A 16,846-nucleotide genomic window follows, 5' to 3' on the forward strand; every position below is an offset into this window, starting at 1 on the left:
ATGTGTAGGGGCTTTGTGCTGGGACAGAAGCTGAGCCCTGATTAGGGGGCGGGTCTTCCCTGACTAGGGGTCCTATAAAGGTAGCAGCCAGTCAGGCAGCGGCACAGACAGCTGCAGCGGCACAGGAGCTAGCAAACAGAGCTGTAAACAGGGGAGTTTAAGTGGGAGTTCTGTTGGAGGAAAAGGTATTTGTGTGTGTGTTTGGTTTTGTATTGGTGGTATCTGTAGGTGTAGAGGCTTGGAGGGGCTTTGTGCTGGGAAAGAAGCTGAGCCCTGATTAGTGGGCGGGGCTTCCCTGACTAGGGGTCCTATAAGGTTGCAGCCAGTCAGGCAGCGGCACAGGAGCTATCAAACAGAGCTGTAAACAGGGGAGTTTGAGTGGGAGGAGAAGGTATTTGTGTGTGTTTGGTTTTGTATTGTTAGTATCTGTATGTGTAGGGGCTTTGTGCTGGGAGAGAAGCTGAGCCCTGATTAGGGGGCGGGGCTTCACTGACTAGGGGTCCTAAAAAGGTATCAGCCAGTCACGCAGCGGCACAGACAGCTGCATCGGCACAGGAGCTAGCAAACAGAGCTGTAAACAGGGGATTTTGAGTGGGAGTTCTGTTGGAGGAGAAGGTATTTGTGTGTGTTTGGTTTTGTATTGGTGGTATCTGTATGTGTAGGGGCTTTGTGCTGGGAGAGAAGCTGAGCCCTGATTAGGGGCGGGGCTTCACTGACTAGGTGTCCTATAAAGGTATCAGCCAGTCAGGCAGCGGCACAGACAGCTGCAGCGGCACAGGAGCTAGCAAACAGAGCTGTAAACAGGGGGGTTTGAGTTTGAGTTCTGTTGGAGGAGAAGGTATTTGTGTGTGTTTGGTTTTGTATTGGTGGTATCTGTGTGTGTAGGGGCTTTGTGCTGGGACAGAAGCTGAGCCCTGATTAGGGGGCGGGGCTTCACTGACTAGGAGTCCTATAAAGGTAGCAGCCAGTCAGGCAGCGGCACAGACAGCTGCAGCGGCACAGGAGCTAGCAAACAGAACTGTAAACAGGGGAGTTTGAGTGGGAGTTCTGTTGGAGGAGAAGGTATTTGTGTGTTTGGTTTTGTATTGGTAGTATCTGTATGTGTAGGGGCTTTGTGCTGGGAGAGAAGCTGAGCCCTGATTAGGGGGCGGGGCTTGACTGACTAGGGGTCCTATAAAGGTCGCAGCCAGTCAGGCAGCGGCACAGACAGCTGCAGCGGCACAGGAGCTAGCAAACAGAGCTGTAAACAGGGGAGTTTGAGTGGGAGTTCTGTTGGAGGAGAAGGTATTTGTGTGTGTGTTTGGTTTTGTATTGGTAGTATCTGTGTGTGTAGAGGCTTTGTGCTGGGAGAGAAGCTGAGCCCTGATTAGGGGGCGGGGCTTCCCTGACTAGGGGTCCTATAAAGGTTGCAGCCAGTCAGGCAGCGGCACAGGAGCTATCAAACAGAGCTGTAAACAGGGGAGTTTGAGTGGGAGTACTGTCGGAGTAGAAGGTATTTGTGTGTGTTTGGTTTTGTATTGGTAGTATCTGTGTGTGTAGAGGCTTGGAGGGGCTTTGTGCTGGGAGAGAAGCTGAGCCCTGATTAGTGGGCGGGGCTTCCCTGACTAGCGGTCCTATAAGGTTGCAGCCAGTCAGGCAGCGGCACAGGAGCTATCAAACAGAGCTGTAAACAGGGGAGTTTGAGTGGGAGTTCTGTTGGAGGAGAAGGTATTTGTGTGTGTTTGGTTTTGTATTGGTAGTATCTGTATGTGTAGGGGATTTGTGCTGGGAGAGAAGCTGAGCCCTCATTGGGGGGCGGGGCTTCACTGACTAGGGGATCCTATAAAGGTAGCAGCCAGTCAGGTAGCGGCACAGACAGCTGCAGCAGCACAGGAGCTAGCAAACAGAGCTGTAAACAGGGGAGTTTGAGTGGGAGTTCTGTTGGAGGAGAAGGTATTTGTGTGTGCTTGGTTTTGTATTGTTAGTATCTGTATGTGTAGGGGCTTTGTGCTGGGAGAGAAGCTGAGCCCTGATTAGGGGGCGGGGCTTCCCTGACTAGGAGTCCTATAAAGGTAGCAGCCAGTCAGGCAGCGGCACAGGAGCTAGCAAACAGAGCTGTAAACAGGGGATTTTGAGTGGGAGTTCTGTTGGAGTAGAAGGTATTTGTGTGTGTTTGGTTTTGTATTGGTAGTATCTGTGTGTGTAGAGGCTTGGAGGGGCTTTGTGCTGGGAGAGAAGCTGAGCCCTGATTAGTGGGCGGGGCTTCCCTGACTAGGGGTCCTATAAGGTTGCAGCCAGTCAGGCAGCGGCACAGGAGCTATCAAACAGAGCTGTAAACAGGGGAGTTTGAGTGGGAGTTCTGTTGGAGGAGAAGGTATTTGTGTGTGTTTGGTTTTGTATTGGTAGTATCTGTATGTGTAGGGGATTTGTGCTCGGAGAGAAGCTGAGCCCTCATTGGGGGGCGGGGCTTCACTGACTAGGGGATCCTATAAAGGTAGCAGCCAGTCAGGTAGCGGCACAGACAGCTGCAGCAGCACAGGAGCTAGCAAACAGAGCTGTAAACAGGGGAGTTTGAGTGGGAGTTCTGTTGGAGGAGAAGGTATTTGTGTGTGTTTGGTTTTGTATTGTTAGTATCTGTATGTGTAGGGGCTTTGTGCTGGGAGAGAAGCTGAGCCCTGATTAGGGGGCGGGGCTTCCCTGACTAGGGGTCCTATAAAGGTAGCAGCCAGTCAGGCAGCGGCACAGGAGCTAGCAAACAGAGCTATAAACAGGGGAGTTTGAGTGGGAGTTCTGTTGGAGTAGAAGGTATTTGTGTGTGTTTGGTTTTGTATTGGTAGTATCTGTGTGTGTAGAGGCTTGGAGGGGCTTTGTGCTGGGAGAGAAGCTGAGCCCTGATTAGTGGGCGGGGCTTCCCTGACTAGGGGTCCTATAAGGTTGCAGCCAGTCAGGCAGCGGCACAGGAGCTATCAAACAGAGCTGTAAACAGGGGAGTTTGAGTGGGAGTTCTGTTGGAGGAGAAGGTATTTGTGTGTGTTTGGTTTTGTATTGTTAGTATCTGTATGTGTAGGGGCTTTGTGCTGGGAGAGAAGCTGAGCCCTGATTAGGGGGCGGGGCTTCCCTGACTAGGGGTCCTATAAAGGTAGCAGCCAGTCAGGCAGCGGCACAGGAGCTAGCAAACAGAGCTGTAAACAGGGGAGTTTGAGTGGGAGTTCTGTTGGAGGAAAAGGTATTTGTGTATGTGTTTGGTTTTGTATTGGTGGTATCTGTATGTGTAGAGGCTTGGAGGGGCTTTGTGCTGGGAAAGAAGCTGAGCCCTGATTAGTGGGCGGGGCTTCCCTGACTAGGGGTCCTATAAGGTTGCAGCCAGTCAGGCAGCGGCACAGGAGCTAGCAAACAGAGCTGTAAACGGGGAGTTTGAGTGGGAGTACTGTTGGAGAAGAAGGTATTTGTGTGTGTTTGGTTTTGTATTGGTAGTATCTGTGTGTGTAGGGGCTTTGTGCTGGGAGAGAAGCTGAGCCCTGATTAGGGGCGGGGCTTCACTGACTAGGTGTCCTATAAAGGTATCAGCCAGTCAGGCAGCGGCACAGACAGCTGCAGCGGCACAGGAGCTAGCAAACAGAGCTGTAAACAGGCGGGTTTGAGTGGGAGTTCTGTTGGAGGAGAAGGTATTTGTGTGTGTGTTTGGTTTTGTATTGGTAGTATCTGTATGTGTAGAGGCTTGGAGGGGCTTTGTGCTGGGAAAGAAGCTGAGCCCTGATTAGGGGGCGGGGCTTCCCTGACGAGGGGTCCTAAAAAGGTAGCAGCCAGTCAGGCAGCGGCACAGGAGCTACAAACAGAGCTGTAAACAGGGGAGTTCGAGTGGGAGTTCTGTTGGAGGAGAAGGTATTTGTGTGTGTTTGGTTTTGTATTGGTAGTATCTGTGTGTGTAGGGGCTTTGTGCTGGGAGAGAAGCTGAGCCCTGATTAGGGGGCGGGGCTTCACTGACTAGGTGTCCTATAAAGGTATCAGCCAGTCAGGCAGCGGCACAGACAGCTGCAGCGGCACAGGAGCTAGCAAACAGAGCTGTAAACAGGGGGGTTTGAGTGGGAGTTCTGTTGGAGGAGAAGGTATTTGTGTGTGTTTGGTTTTGTATTGGTGGTATCTGTATGTGTAGGGGCTTTGTGCTGGGAGAGAAGCTGAGCCTTGATTAGGGGGCGGGGCTTCCCTGACTAGGGGTCCTATAAAGGTTGCAGCCAGTCAGGCAGCGGCACAGGAGCTATCAAACAGAGCTGTAAACAGGGGAGTTTGAGTGGGAGTTCTGTTGGAGTAGAAGGTATTTGTGTGTGTTTGGTTTTGTATTGGTAGTATCTGTGTGTGTAGAGGCTTGGAGGGGCTTTGTGCTGGGAGAGAAGCTGAGCCCTGATTAGTGGGCGGGGCTTCCCTGACTAGGGGTCCTATAAGGTTGCAGCCAGTCAGGCAGCGGCACAGGAGCTATCAAACAGAGCTGTAAACAGGGGAGTTTGAGTGGGAGTTCTGTTGGAGGAGAAGGTATTTGTGTGTGTTTGGTTTTGTATTGTTAGTATCTGTATGTGTAGGGGCTTTGTGCTGGGAGAGAAGCTGAGCCCTGATTAGGGGGCGGGGCTTCCCTGACTAGGGGTCCTATAAAGGTAGCAGCCAGTCAGGCAGCGGCACAGGAGCTAGCAAACAGAGCTGTAAACAGGGGAGTTTGAGTGGGAGTTCTGTTGGAGGAAAAGGTATTTGTGTATGTGTTTGGTTTTGTATTGGTGGTATCTGTATGTGTAGAGGCTTGGAGGGGCTTTGTGCTGGGAAAGAAGCTGAGCCCTGATTAGTGGGCGGGGCTTCCCTGACTAGGGGTCCTATAAGGTTGCAGCCGGTCAGGCAGCGGCACAGGAGCTATCAAACAGAGCTGTAAACAGGGGAGTTTGAGTGGGAGTTCTGTTGGAGTAGAAGGTATTTGTGTGTGTTTGGTTTTGTATTGGTAGTATCTGTGTGTGTAGGGGCTTTGTGCTGAGACAGAAGCTGAGCCCTGATTGGGGGGCGGGGCTTCACTGACTAGGGGTCCTATAAAGGTAGCAGCCAGTCAGGTAGCGGCACAGACAGCTGCAGCAGCACAGGAGCTAGCAAACAGAGCTGTAAACAGGGGAGTTTGAGTGGGAGTTCTGTTGGAGGAGAATGTATTTGTGTGTGTGTTTGGTTTTGTATTGGTAGTATCTGTATGTGTAGAGGCTTGGAGGGGCTTTGTGCTGGGAAAGAAGCTGAGCCCTGATTAGGGGGCGGGGCTTCCCTGACGAGGGGTCCTATAAAGGTAGCAGCCAGTCAGGCAGCGGCACAGGAGCTACAAACAGAGCTGTAAACAGGGGAGTTCGAGTGGGAGTTCTGTTGGAGGAGAAGGTATTTGTGTGTGTTTGGTTTTGTATTGTTAGTATCTGTATGTGTAGGCTCTTTGTGCTGGGAGAGAAGCTGAGCCCTGATTAGGGGGCGGGGCTTCCCTGACTAGGGGTCCTATAAAGGTAGCAGCCAGTCAGGCAGCGGCACAGACAGCTGCAGCGGCACAGGAGCTAGCAAACAGAGCTGTAAACGGGGAGTTTGAGTGGGAGTACTGTTGGAGAAGAAGGTATTTGTGTGTGTTTGGTTTTGTATTGGTAGTATCTGTGTGTGTAGGGGCTTTGTGCTGGGAGAGAAGCTGAGCCCTGATTAGGGGCGGGGCTTCACTGACTAGGTGTCCTATAAAGGTATCAGCCAGTCAGGCAGCGGCACAGACAGCTGCAGCGGCACAGGAGCTAGCAAACAGAGCTGTAAACAGGCGGGTTTGAGTGGGAGTTCTGTTGGAGGAGAAGGTATTTGTGTGTGTGTTTGGTTTTGTATTGGTAGTATCTGTATGTGTAGAGGCTTGGAGGGGCTTTGTGCTGGGAAAGAAGCTGAGCCCTGATTAGGGGGCGGGGCTTCCCTGACGAGGGGTCCTAAAAAGGTAGCAGCCAGTCAGGCAGCGGCACAGGAGCTACAAACAGAGCTGTAAACAGGGGAGTTCGAGTGGGAGTTCTGTTGGAGGAGAAGGTATTTGTGTGTGTTTGGTTTTGTATTGGTAGTATCTGTGTGTGTAGGGGCTTTGTGCTGGGAGAGAAGCTGAGCCCTGATTAGGGGGCGGGGCTTCACTGACTAGGTGTCCTATAAAGGTATCAGCCAGTCAGGCAGCGGCACAGACAGCTGCAGCGGCACAGGAGCTAGCAAACAGAGCTGTAAACAGGGGGGTTTGAGTGGGAGTTCTGTTGGAGGAGAAGGTATTTGTGTGTGTTTGGTTTTGTATTGGTGGTATCTGTATGTGTAGGGGCTTTGTGCTGGGAGAGAAGCTGAGCCTTGATTAGGGGGCGGGGCTTCCCTGACTAGGGGTCCTATAAAGGTTGCAGCCAGTCAGGCAGCGGCACAGGAGCTATCAAACAGAGCTGTAAACAGGGGAGTTTGAGTGGGAGTACTGTCGCAGTAGAAGGTATTTGTGTGTGTTTGGTTTTGTATTGGTAGTATCTGTGTGTGTAGGGGCTTTGTGCTGAGACAGAAGCTGAGCCCTCATTGGGGGGCGGGGCTTCACTGACTAGGGGATCCTATAAAGGTAGCAGCCAGTCAGGTAGCGGCACAGACAGCTGCAGCAGCACAGGAGCTAGCAAACAGAGCTGTAAACAGGGGAGTTTGAGTGGGAGTTCTGTTGGAGGAGAAGGTATTTGTGTGTGTTTGGTTTTGTATTGTTAGTATCTGTATGTGTAGGGGCTTTGTGCTGGGAGAGAAGCTGAGCCCTGATTAGGGGGCGGGGCTTCCCTGACTAGGGGTCCTATAAAGGTAGCAGCCAGTCAGGCAGCGGCACAGGAGCTAGCAAACAGAGCTGTAAACAGGGGAGTTTGAGTGGGAGTTCTGTTGGAGTAGAAGGTATTTGTGTGTGTTTGGTTTTGTATTGGTAGTATCTGTGTGTGTAGAGGCTTGGAGGGGCTTTGTGCTGGGAGAGAAGCTGAGCCCTGATTAGTGGGCGGGGCTTCCCTGACTAGGGGTCCTATAAGGTTGCAGCCAGTCAGGCAGCGGCACAGGAGCTATCAAACAGAGCTGTAAACAGGGGAGTTTGAGTGGGAGTTCTGTTGGAGGAGAAGGTATTTGTGTGTGTTTGGTTTTGTATTGTTAGTATCTGTATGTGTAGGGGCTTTGTGCTGGGAGAGAAGCTGAGCCCTGATTAGGGGGCGGGGCTTCCCTGACTAGGGGTCCTATAAAGGTAGCAGCCAGTCAGGCAGCGGCACAGGAGCTAGCAAACAGAGCTGTAAACAGGGGAGTTTGAGTGGGAGTTCTGTTGGAGGAAAAGGTATTTGTGTATGTGTTTGGTTTTGTATTGGTGGTATCTGTATGTGTAGAGGCTTGGAGGGGCTTTGTGCTGGGAAAGAAGCTGAGCCCTGATTAGTGGGCGGGGCTTCCCTGACTAGGGGTCCTATAAGGTTGCAGCCAGTCAGGCAGCGGCACAGGAGCTATCAAACAGAGCTGTAAACAGGGGAGTTTGAGTGGGAGTACTGTCGCAGTAGAAGGTATTTGTGTGTGTTTGGTTTTGTATTGGTAGTATCTGTGTGTGTAGGGGCTTTGTGCTGAGACAGAAGCTGAGCCCTCATTGGGGGGCGGGGCTTCACTGACTAGGGGATCCTATAAAGGTAGCAGCCAGTCAGGTAGCGGCACAGACAGCTGCAGCAGCACAGGAGCTAGCAAACAGAGCTGTAAACAGGGGAGTTTGAGTGGGAGTTCTGTTGGAGGAGAAGGTATTTGTGTGTGTTTGGTTTTGTATTGTTAGTATCTGTATGTGTAGGGGCTTTGTGCTGGGAGAGAAGCTGAGCCCTGATTAGGGGGCGGGGCTTCCCTGACTAGGGGTCCTATAAAGGTAGCAGCCAGTCAGGCAGCGGCACAGGAGCTAGCAAACAGAGCTGTAAACAGGGGAGTTTGAGTGGGAGTTCTGTTGGAGTAGAAGGTATTTGTGTGTGTTTGGTTTTGTATTGGTAGTATCTGTGTGTGTAGAGGCTTGGAGGGGCTTTGTGCTGGGAGAGAAGCTGAGCCCTGATTAGTGGGCGGGGCTTCCCTGACTAGGGGTCCTATAAGGTTGCAGCCAGTCAGGCAGCGGCACAGGAGCTATCAAACAGAGCTGTAAACAGGGGAGTTTGAGTGGGAGTTCTGTTGGAGGAGAAGGTATTTGTGTGTGTTTGGTTTTGTATTGTTAGTATCTGTATGTGTAGGGGCTTTGTGCTGGGAGAGAAGCTGAGCCCTGATTAGGGGGCGGGGCTTCCCTGACTAGGGGTCCTATAAAGGTAGCAGCCAGTCAGGCAGCGGCACAGGAGCTAGCAAACAGAGCTGTAAACAGGGGAGTTTGAGTGGGAGTTCTGTTGGAGTAGAAGGTATTTGTGTGTGTTTGGTTTTGTATTGGTAGTATCTGTGTGTGTAGAGGCTTGGAGGGGCTTTGTGCTGGGAGAGAAGCTGAGCCCTGATTAGTGGGCGGGGCTTCCCTGACTAGGGGTCCTATAAGGTTGCAGCCAGTCAGGCAGCGGCACAGGAGCTATCAAACAGAGCTGTAAACAGGGGAGTTTGAGTGGGAGTTCTGTTGGAGGAAAAGGTATTTGTGTATGTGTTTGGTTTTGTATTGGTGGTATCTGTATGTGTAGAGGCTTGGAGGGGCTTTGTGCTGGGAAAGAAGCTGAGCCCTGATTAGTGGGCGGGGCTTCCCTGACTAGGGGTCCTATAAGGTTGCAGCCAGTCAGGCAGCGGCACAGGAGCTATCAAACAGAGCTGTAAACAGGGGAGTTTGAGTGGGAGTTCTGTTGGAGTAGAAGGTATTTGTGTGTGTTTGGTTTTGTATTGGTAGTATCTGTGTGTGTAGGGGCTTTGTGCTGAGACAGAAGCTGAGCCCTGATTGGGGGGCGGGGCTTCACTGACTAGGGGTCCTATAAAGGTAGCAGCCAGTCAGGTAGCGGCACAGACAGCTGCAGCAGCACAGGAGCTAGCAAACAGAGCTGTAAACAGGGGAGTTTGAGTGGGAGTTCTGTTGTAGGAGAAGGTATTTGTGTGTGTGTTTGGTTTTGTATTGGTAGTATCTGTATGTGTAGAGGCTTGGAGGGGCTTTGTGCTGGGAAAGAAGCTGAGCCCTGATTATAGGACCCCTCGTCAGGGAAGCCCCGCCCCCTAAAGGTAGCAGCCAGTCAGGCAGCGGCACAGGAGCTACAAACAGAGCTGTAAACAGGGGAGTTCGAGTGGGAGTTCTGTTGGAGGAGAAGGTATTTGTGTGTGTTTGGTTTTGTATTGTTAGTATCTGTATGTGTAGGCTCTTTGTGCTGGGAGAGAAGCTGAGCCCTGTTAGGGGGCGGGGCTTCCCTGACTAGGGGTCCTATAAAGGTAGCAGCCAGTCAGGCAGCGGCACAGACAGCTGCAGCGGCACAGGAGCTAGCAAACAGAGCGGTAAACAGGGGAGTTTGAGTGGGAGTTCTGTTGGAGGAGAAGGTATTTGTGTGTGTTTGGTTTTGTATTGTTAGTATCTGTATGTGTAGGGGCTTTGTGCTGGGAGAGAAGCTGAGCCCTGATTAGGGGGCGGGGCTTGACTGACTAGGGGTCCTATAAAGGTCGCAGCCAGTCAGGCAGCGGCACAGGAGCTACAAACAGAGCTGTAAACAGGGGAGTTTGAGTGGGAGTTCTGTTGGAGTAGAAGGTATTTGTGTGTGTTTGGTTTTGTATTGGTAGTATCTGTGTGTGTAGAGGCTTGGAGGGGCTTTGTGCTGGGAGAGAAGCTGAGCCCTGATTAGTGGGCGGGGCTTCCCTGACTAGGGGTCCTATAAGGTTGCAGCCAGTCAGGCAGCGGCACAGGAGCTATCAAACAGAGCTGTAAACAGGCGGGTTTGAGTGGGAGTTCTGTTGGAGGAGAAGGTATTTGTGTGTGTGTTTGGTTTTGTATTGGTAGTATCTGTGTGTGTAGAGGCTTTGTGCTGGGAGAGAAGCTGAGCCCTGATTAGGGGGCGGGGCTTCCCTGACTAGGGGTCCTATAAAGGTTGCAGCCAGTCAGGCAGCGGCACAGGAGCTATCAAACAGAGCTGTAAACAGGGGAGTTTGAGTGGGAGTACTGTCGGAGTAGAAGGTATTTGTGTGTGTTTGGTTTTGTATTGGTAGTATCTGTGTGTGTAGGGGCTTTGTGCTGAGACAGAAGCTGAGCCCTCATTGGGGGGCGGGGCTTCCCTGACTAGGGGTCCTATAAAGGTAGCAGCCAGTCAGGCAGCGGCACAGGAGCTAGCAAACAGAGCTGTAAACAGGGGATTTTGAGTGGGAGTTCTGTTGGAGTAGAAGGTATTTGTGTGTGTTTGGTTTTGTATTGGTAGTATCTGTGTGTGTAGGGGCTTTGTGCTGGGGCAGAAGCTGAGCCCTGATTAGGGGGCGGGGCTTCACTGACTAGGAGTCCTATAAAGGTAGCAGCCAGTCAGGCAGCGGCACAGACAGCTGCAGCGGCACAGGAGCTAGCAAACAGAGCTGTAAACAGGCGGGTTTGAGTGGGAGTTCTGTTGGAGGAGAAGGTATTTGTGTGTGTGTTTGGTTTTGTATTGGTAGTATCTGTATGTGTAGAGGCTTGGAGGGGCTTTGTGCTGGGAAAGAAGCTGAGCCCTGATTAGGGGGCGGGGCTTCCCTGACGAGGGGTCCTATAAAGGTAGCAGCCAGTCAGGCAGCGGCACAGGAGCTATCAAACAGAGCTGTAAACAGGGGAGTTTGAGTGGGAGTACTGTCGGAGTAGAAGGTATTTGTGTGTGTTTGGTTTTGTATTGGTAGTATCTGTGTGTGTAGGGGCTTTGTGCTGAGACAGAAGCTGAGCCCTCATTGGGGAGCGGGGCTTCACTGACTAGGGGATCCTATAAAGGTAGCAGCCAGTCAGGTAGCGGCACAGACAGCTGCAGCAGCACAGGAGCTAGCAAACAGAGCTGTAAACAGGGGAGTTTGAGTGGGAGTTCTGTTGGAGGAAAAGGTATTTGTGTATGTGTTTGGTTTTGTATTGGTGGTATCTGTATGTGTAGAGGCTTGGAGGGGCTTTGTGCTGGGAAAGAAGCTGAGCCCTGATTAGTGGGCGGGGCTTCCCTGACTAGGGGTCCTATAAGGTTGCAGCCAGTCAGGCAGCGGCACAGGAGCTATCAAACAGAGCTGTAAACAGGGGAGTTTGAGTGGGAGTTCTGTTGGAGTAGAAGGTATTTGTGTGTGTTTGGTTTTGTATTGGTAGTATCTGTGTGTGTAGGGGCTTTGTGCTGAGACAGAAGCTGAGCCCTGATTGGGGGGCGGGGCTTCACTGACTAGGGGTCCTATAAAGGTAGCAGCCAGTCAGGTAGCGGCACAGACAGCTGCAGCAGCACAGGAGCTAGCAAACAGAGCTGTAAACAGGGGAGTTTGAGTGGGAGTTCTTTTGGAGGAGAAGGTATTGGTGTGTGTTTGGTTTTGTATTGTTAGTATCTGTATGTGTAGGGGCTTTGTGCTGGGAGAGAAGCTGAGCCCTGATTAGGGGGCGGGGCTTCCCTGACTAGGGGTCCTATAAAGGTAGCAGCCAGTCAGGCAGCAGCACAGGAGCTAGCAAACAGAGCTGTAAACAGGGGAGTTTGAGTGGGAGTTCTGTTGGAGGAGAAGGTATTTGTGTGTGTTTTTGTATTGGTAGTATCTGTATGTGTAGGGGCTTTGTGCTGGGAGAGAAGCTGAGCCGAGATTAGGGGGCGGGGCTTCACTGACTAGGGGTCCTATAAAGGTATCAGCCAGTCAGGCAGCGGCACAGACAGCTGCAGCGGCACAGGAGCTATCAAACAGAGCTGTAAACAGGGGAGTTTGAGTGGGAGTACTGTTGGAGTAGAAGGTATTTGTGTGTGTTTGGTTTTGTATTGGTAGTATCTGTGTGTGTAGGGGCTTTGTGCTGGGGCAGAAGCTGAGCCCTGATTAGGGGGCGGGGCTTCACTGACTAGGAGTCCTATAAAGGTAGCAGCCAGTCAGGCAGCGGCACAGACAGCTGCAGCGGCACAGGAGCTAGCAAACAGAGCTGTAAACAGGGGAGTTTGAGTGGGAGTTCTGTTGGAGGAGAAGGTATTTGTGTATGTGTTTGGTTTTGTATTGGTGGTATCTGTATGTGTAGAGGCTTGGAGGGGCTTTGTGCTGGGAAAGAAGCTGAGCCCTGATTAGTGGGCGGGGCTTCCCTGACTAGGGGTCCTATAAGGTTGCAGCCAGTCAGGCAGCGGCACAGGAGCTATCAAACAGAGCTGTAAACAGGGGAGTTTGAGTGGGAGTACTGTCGCAGTAGAAGGTATTTGTGTGTGTTTGGTTTTGTATTGGTAGTATCTGTGTGTGTAGGGGCTTTGTGCTGAGACAGAAGCTGAGCCCTCATTGGGGGGCGGGGCTTCACTGACTAGGGGATCCTATAAAGGTAGCAGCCAGTCAGGTAGCGGCACAGACAGCTGCAGCAGCACAGGAGCTAGCAAACAGAGCTGTAAACAGGGGAGTTTGAGTGGGAGTTCTGTTGGAGGAGAAGGTATTTGTGTGTGTTTGGTTTTGTATTGTTAGTATCTGTATGTGTAGGGGCTTTGTGCTGGGAGAGAAGCTGAGCCCTGATTAGGGGGCGGGGCTTCCCTGACTAGGGGTCCTATAAAGGTAGCAGCCAGTCAGGCAGCGGCACAGGAGCTAGCAAACAGAGCTGTAAACAGGGGAGTTTGAGTGGGAGTTCTGTTGGAGTAGAAGGTATTTGTGTGTGTTTGGTTTTGTATTGGTAGTATCTGTGTGTGTAGAGGCTTGGAGGGGCTTTGTGCTGGGAGAGAAGCTGAGCCCTGATTAGTGGGCGGGGCTTCCCTGACTAGGGGTCCTATAAGGTTGCAGCCAGTCAGGCAGCGGCACAGGAGCTATCAAACAGAGCTGTAAACAGGGGAGTTTGAGTGGGAGTTCTGTTGGAGGAGAAGGTATTTGTGTGTGTTTGGTTTTGTATTGTTAGTATCTGTATGTGTAGGGGCTTTGTGCTGGGAGAGAAGCTGAGCCCTGATTAGGGGGCGGGGCTTCCCTGACTAGGGGTCCTATAAAGGTAGCAGCCAGTCAGGCAGCGGCACAGGAGCTAGCAAACAGAGCTGTAAACAGGGGAGTTTGAGTGGGAGTTCTGTTGGAGTAGAAGGTATTTGTGTGTGTTTGGTTTTGTATTGGTAGTATCTGTGTGTGTAGAGGCTTGGAGGGGCTTTGTGCTGGGAGAGAAGCTGAGCCCTGATTAGTGGGCGGGGCTTCCCTGACTAGGGGTCCTATAAGGTTGCAGCCAGTCAGGCAGCGGCACAGGAGCTATCAAACAGAGCTGTAAACAGGGGAGTTTGAGTGGGAGTTCTGTTGGAGGAAAAGGTATTTGTGTATGTGTTTGGTTTTGTATTGGTGGTATCTGTATGTGTAGAGGCTTGGAGGGGCTTTGTGCTGGGAAAGAAGCTGAGCCCTGATTAGTGGGCGGGGCTTCCCTGACTAGGGGTCCTATAAGGTTGCAGCCAGTCAGGCAGCGGCACAGGAGCTATCAAACAGAGCTGTAAACAGGGGAGTTTGAGTGGGAGTTCTGTTGGAGTAGAAGGTATTTGTGTGTGTTTGGTTTTGTATTGGTAGTATCTGTGTGTGTAGGGGCTTTGTGCTGAGACAGAAGCTGAGCCCTGATTGGGGGGCGGGGCTTCACTGACTAGGGGTCCTATAAAGGTAGCAGCCAGTCAGGTAGCGGCACAGACAGCTGCAGCAGCACAGGAGCTAGCAAACAGAGCTGTAAACAGGGGAGTTTGAGTGGGAGTTCTGTTGTAGGAGAAGGTATTTGTGTGTGTGTTTGGTTTTGTATTGGTAGTATCTGTATGTGTAGAGGCTTGGAGGGGCTTTGTGCTGGGAAAGAAGCTGAGCCCTGATTATAGGACCCCTCGTCAGGGAAGCCCCGCCCCCTAAAGGTAGCAGCCAGTCAGGCAGCGGCACAGGAGCTACAAACAGAGCTGTAAACAGGGGAGTTCGAGTGGGAGTTCTGTTGGAGGAGAAGGTATTTGTGTGTGTTTGGTTTTGTATTGTTAGTATCTGTATGTGTAGGCTCTTTGTGCTGGGAGAGAAGCTGAGCCCTGTTAGGGGGCGGGGCTTCCCTGACTAGGGGTCCTATAAAGGTAGCAGCCAGTCAGGCAGCGGCACAGACAGCTGCAGCGGCACAGGAGCTAGCAAACAGAGCGGTAAACAGGGGAGTTTGAGTGGGAGTTCTGTTGGAGGAGAAGGTATTTGTGTGTGTTTGGTTTTGTATTGTTAGTATCTGTATGTGTAGGGGCTTTGTGCTGGGAGAGAAGCTGAGCCCTGATTAGGGGGCGGGGCTTGACTGACTAGGGGTCCTATAAAGGTCGCAGCCAGTCAGGCAGCGGCACAGGAGCTACAAACAGAGCTGTAAACAGGGGAGTTTGAGTGGGAGTTCTGTTGGAGTAGAAGGTATTTGTGTGTGTTTGGTTTTGTATTGGTAGTATCTGTGTGTGTAGAGGCTTGGAGGGGCTTTGTGCTGGGAGAGAAGCTGAGCCCTGATTAGTGGGCGGGGCTTCCCTGACTAGGGGTCCTATAAGGTTGCAGCCAGTCAGGCAGCGGCACAGGAGCTATCAAACAGAGCTGTAAACAGGCGGGTTTGAGTGGGAGTTCTGTTGGAGGAGAAGGTATTTGTGTGTGTGTTTGGTTTTGTATTGGTAGTATCTGTGTGTGTAGAGGCTTTGTGCTGGGAGAGAAGCTGAGCCCTGATTAGGGGGCGGGGCTTCCCTGACTAGGGGTCCTATAAAGGTTGCAGCCAGTCAGGCAGCGGCACAGGAGCTATCAAACAGAGCTGTAAACAGGGGAGTTTGAGTGGGAGTACTGTCGGAGTAGAAGGTATTTGTGTGTGTTTGGTTTTGTATTGGTAGTATCTGTGTGTGTAGGGGCTTTGTGCTGAGACAGAAGCTGAGCCCTCATTGGGGGGCGGGGCTTCCCTGACTAGGGGTCCTATAAAGGTAGCAGCCAGTCAGGCAGCGGCACAGGAGCTAGCAAACAGAGCTGTAAACAGGGGATTTTGAGTGGGAGTTCTGTTGGAGTAGAAGGTATTTGTGTGTGTTTGGTTTTGTATTGGTAGTATCTGTGTGTGTAGGGGCTTTGTGCTGGGGCAGAAGCTGAGCCCTGATTAGGGGGCGGGGCTTCACTGACTAGGAGTCCTATAAAGGTAGCAGCCAGTCAGGCAGCGGCACAGACAGCTGCAGCGGCACAGGAGCTAGCAAACAGAGCTGTAAACAGGCGGGTTTGAGTGGGAGTTCTGTTGGAGGAGAAGGTATTTGTGTGTGTGTTTGGTTTTGTATTGGTAGTATCTGTATGTGTAGAGGCTTGGAGGGGCTTTGTGCTGGGAAAGAAGCTGAGCCCTGATTAGGGGGCGGGGCTTCCCTGACGAGGGGTCCTATAAAGGTAGCAGCCAGTCAGGCAGCGGCACAGGAGCTATCAAACAGAGCTGTAAACAGGGGAGTTTGAGTGGGAGTACTGTCGGAGTAGAAGGTATTTGTGTGTGTTTGGTTTTGTATTGGTAGTATCTGTGTGTGTAGGGGCTTTGTGCTGAGACAGAAGCTGAGCCCTGATTGGGGAGCGGGGCTTCACTGACTAGGGGATCCTATAAAGGTAGCAGCCAGTCAGGTAGCGGCACAGACAGCTGCAGCAGCACAGGAGCTAGCAAACAGAGCTGTAAACAGGGGAGTTTGAGTGGGAGTTCTGTTGGAGGAAAAGGTATTTGTGTATGTGTTTGGTTTTGTATTGGTGGTATCTGTATGTGTAGAGGCTTGGAGGGGCTTTGTGCTGGGAAAGAAGCTGAGCCCTGATTAGTGGGCGGGGCTTCCCTGACTAGGGGTCCTATAAGGTTGCAGCCAGTCAGGCAGCGGCACAGGAGCTATCAAACAGAGCTGTAAACAGGGGAGTTTGAGTGGGAGTTCTGTTGGAGTAGAAGGTATTTGTGTGTGTTTGGTTTTGTATTGGTAGTATCTGTGTGTGTAGGGGCTTTGTGCTGAGACAGAAGCTGAGCCCTGATTGGGGGGCGGGGCTTCACTGACTAGGGGTCCTATAAAGGTAGCAGCCAGTCAGGTAGCGGCACAGACAGCTGCAGCAGCACAGGAGCTAGCAAACAGAGCTGTAAACAGGGGAGTTTGAGTGGGAGTTCTTTTGGAGGAGAAGGTATTGGTGTGTGTTTGGTTTTGTATTGTTAGTATCTGTATGTGTAGGGGCTTTGTGCTGGGAGAGAAGCTGAGCCCTGATTAGGGGGCGGGGCTTCCCTGACTAGGGGTCCTATAAAGGTAGCAGCCAGTCAGGCAGCAGCACAGGAGCTAGCAAACAGAGCTGTAAACAGGGGAGTTTGAGTGGGAGTTCTGTTGGAGGAGAAGGTATTTGTGTGTGTTTTTGTATTGGTAGTATCTGTATGTGTAGGGGCTTTGTGCTGGGAGAGAAGCTGAGCCGAGATTAGGGGGCGGGGCTTCACTGACTAGGGGTCCTATAAAGGTATCAGCCAGTCAGGCAGCGGCACAGACAGCTGCAGCGGCACAGGAGCTATCAAACAGAGCTGTAAACAGGGGAGTTTGAGTGGGAGTACTGTTGGAGTAGAAGGTATTTGTGTGTGTTTGGTTTTGTATTGGTAGTATCTGTGTGTGTAGGGGCTTTGTGCTGGGGCAGAAGCTGAGCCCTGATTAGGGGGCGGGGCTTCACTGACTAGGAGTCCTATAAAGGTAGCAGCCAGTCAGGCAGCGGCACAGACAGCTGCAGCGGCACAGGAGCTAGCAAACAGAGCTGTAAACAGGGGAGTTTGAGTGGGAGTTCTGTTGGAGGAGAAGGTATTTGTGTTTGGTTT

This window comes from Lepidochelys olivacea (assembly GCF_965140295.1).
Source record: "Lepidochelys olivacea isolate rLepOli2 genome assembly, chromosome: 26".
In the NCBI taxonomy this organism is placed as follows: Eukaryota; Metazoa; Chordata; order Testudines; family Cheloniidae; genus Lepidochelys; species Lepidochelys olivacea.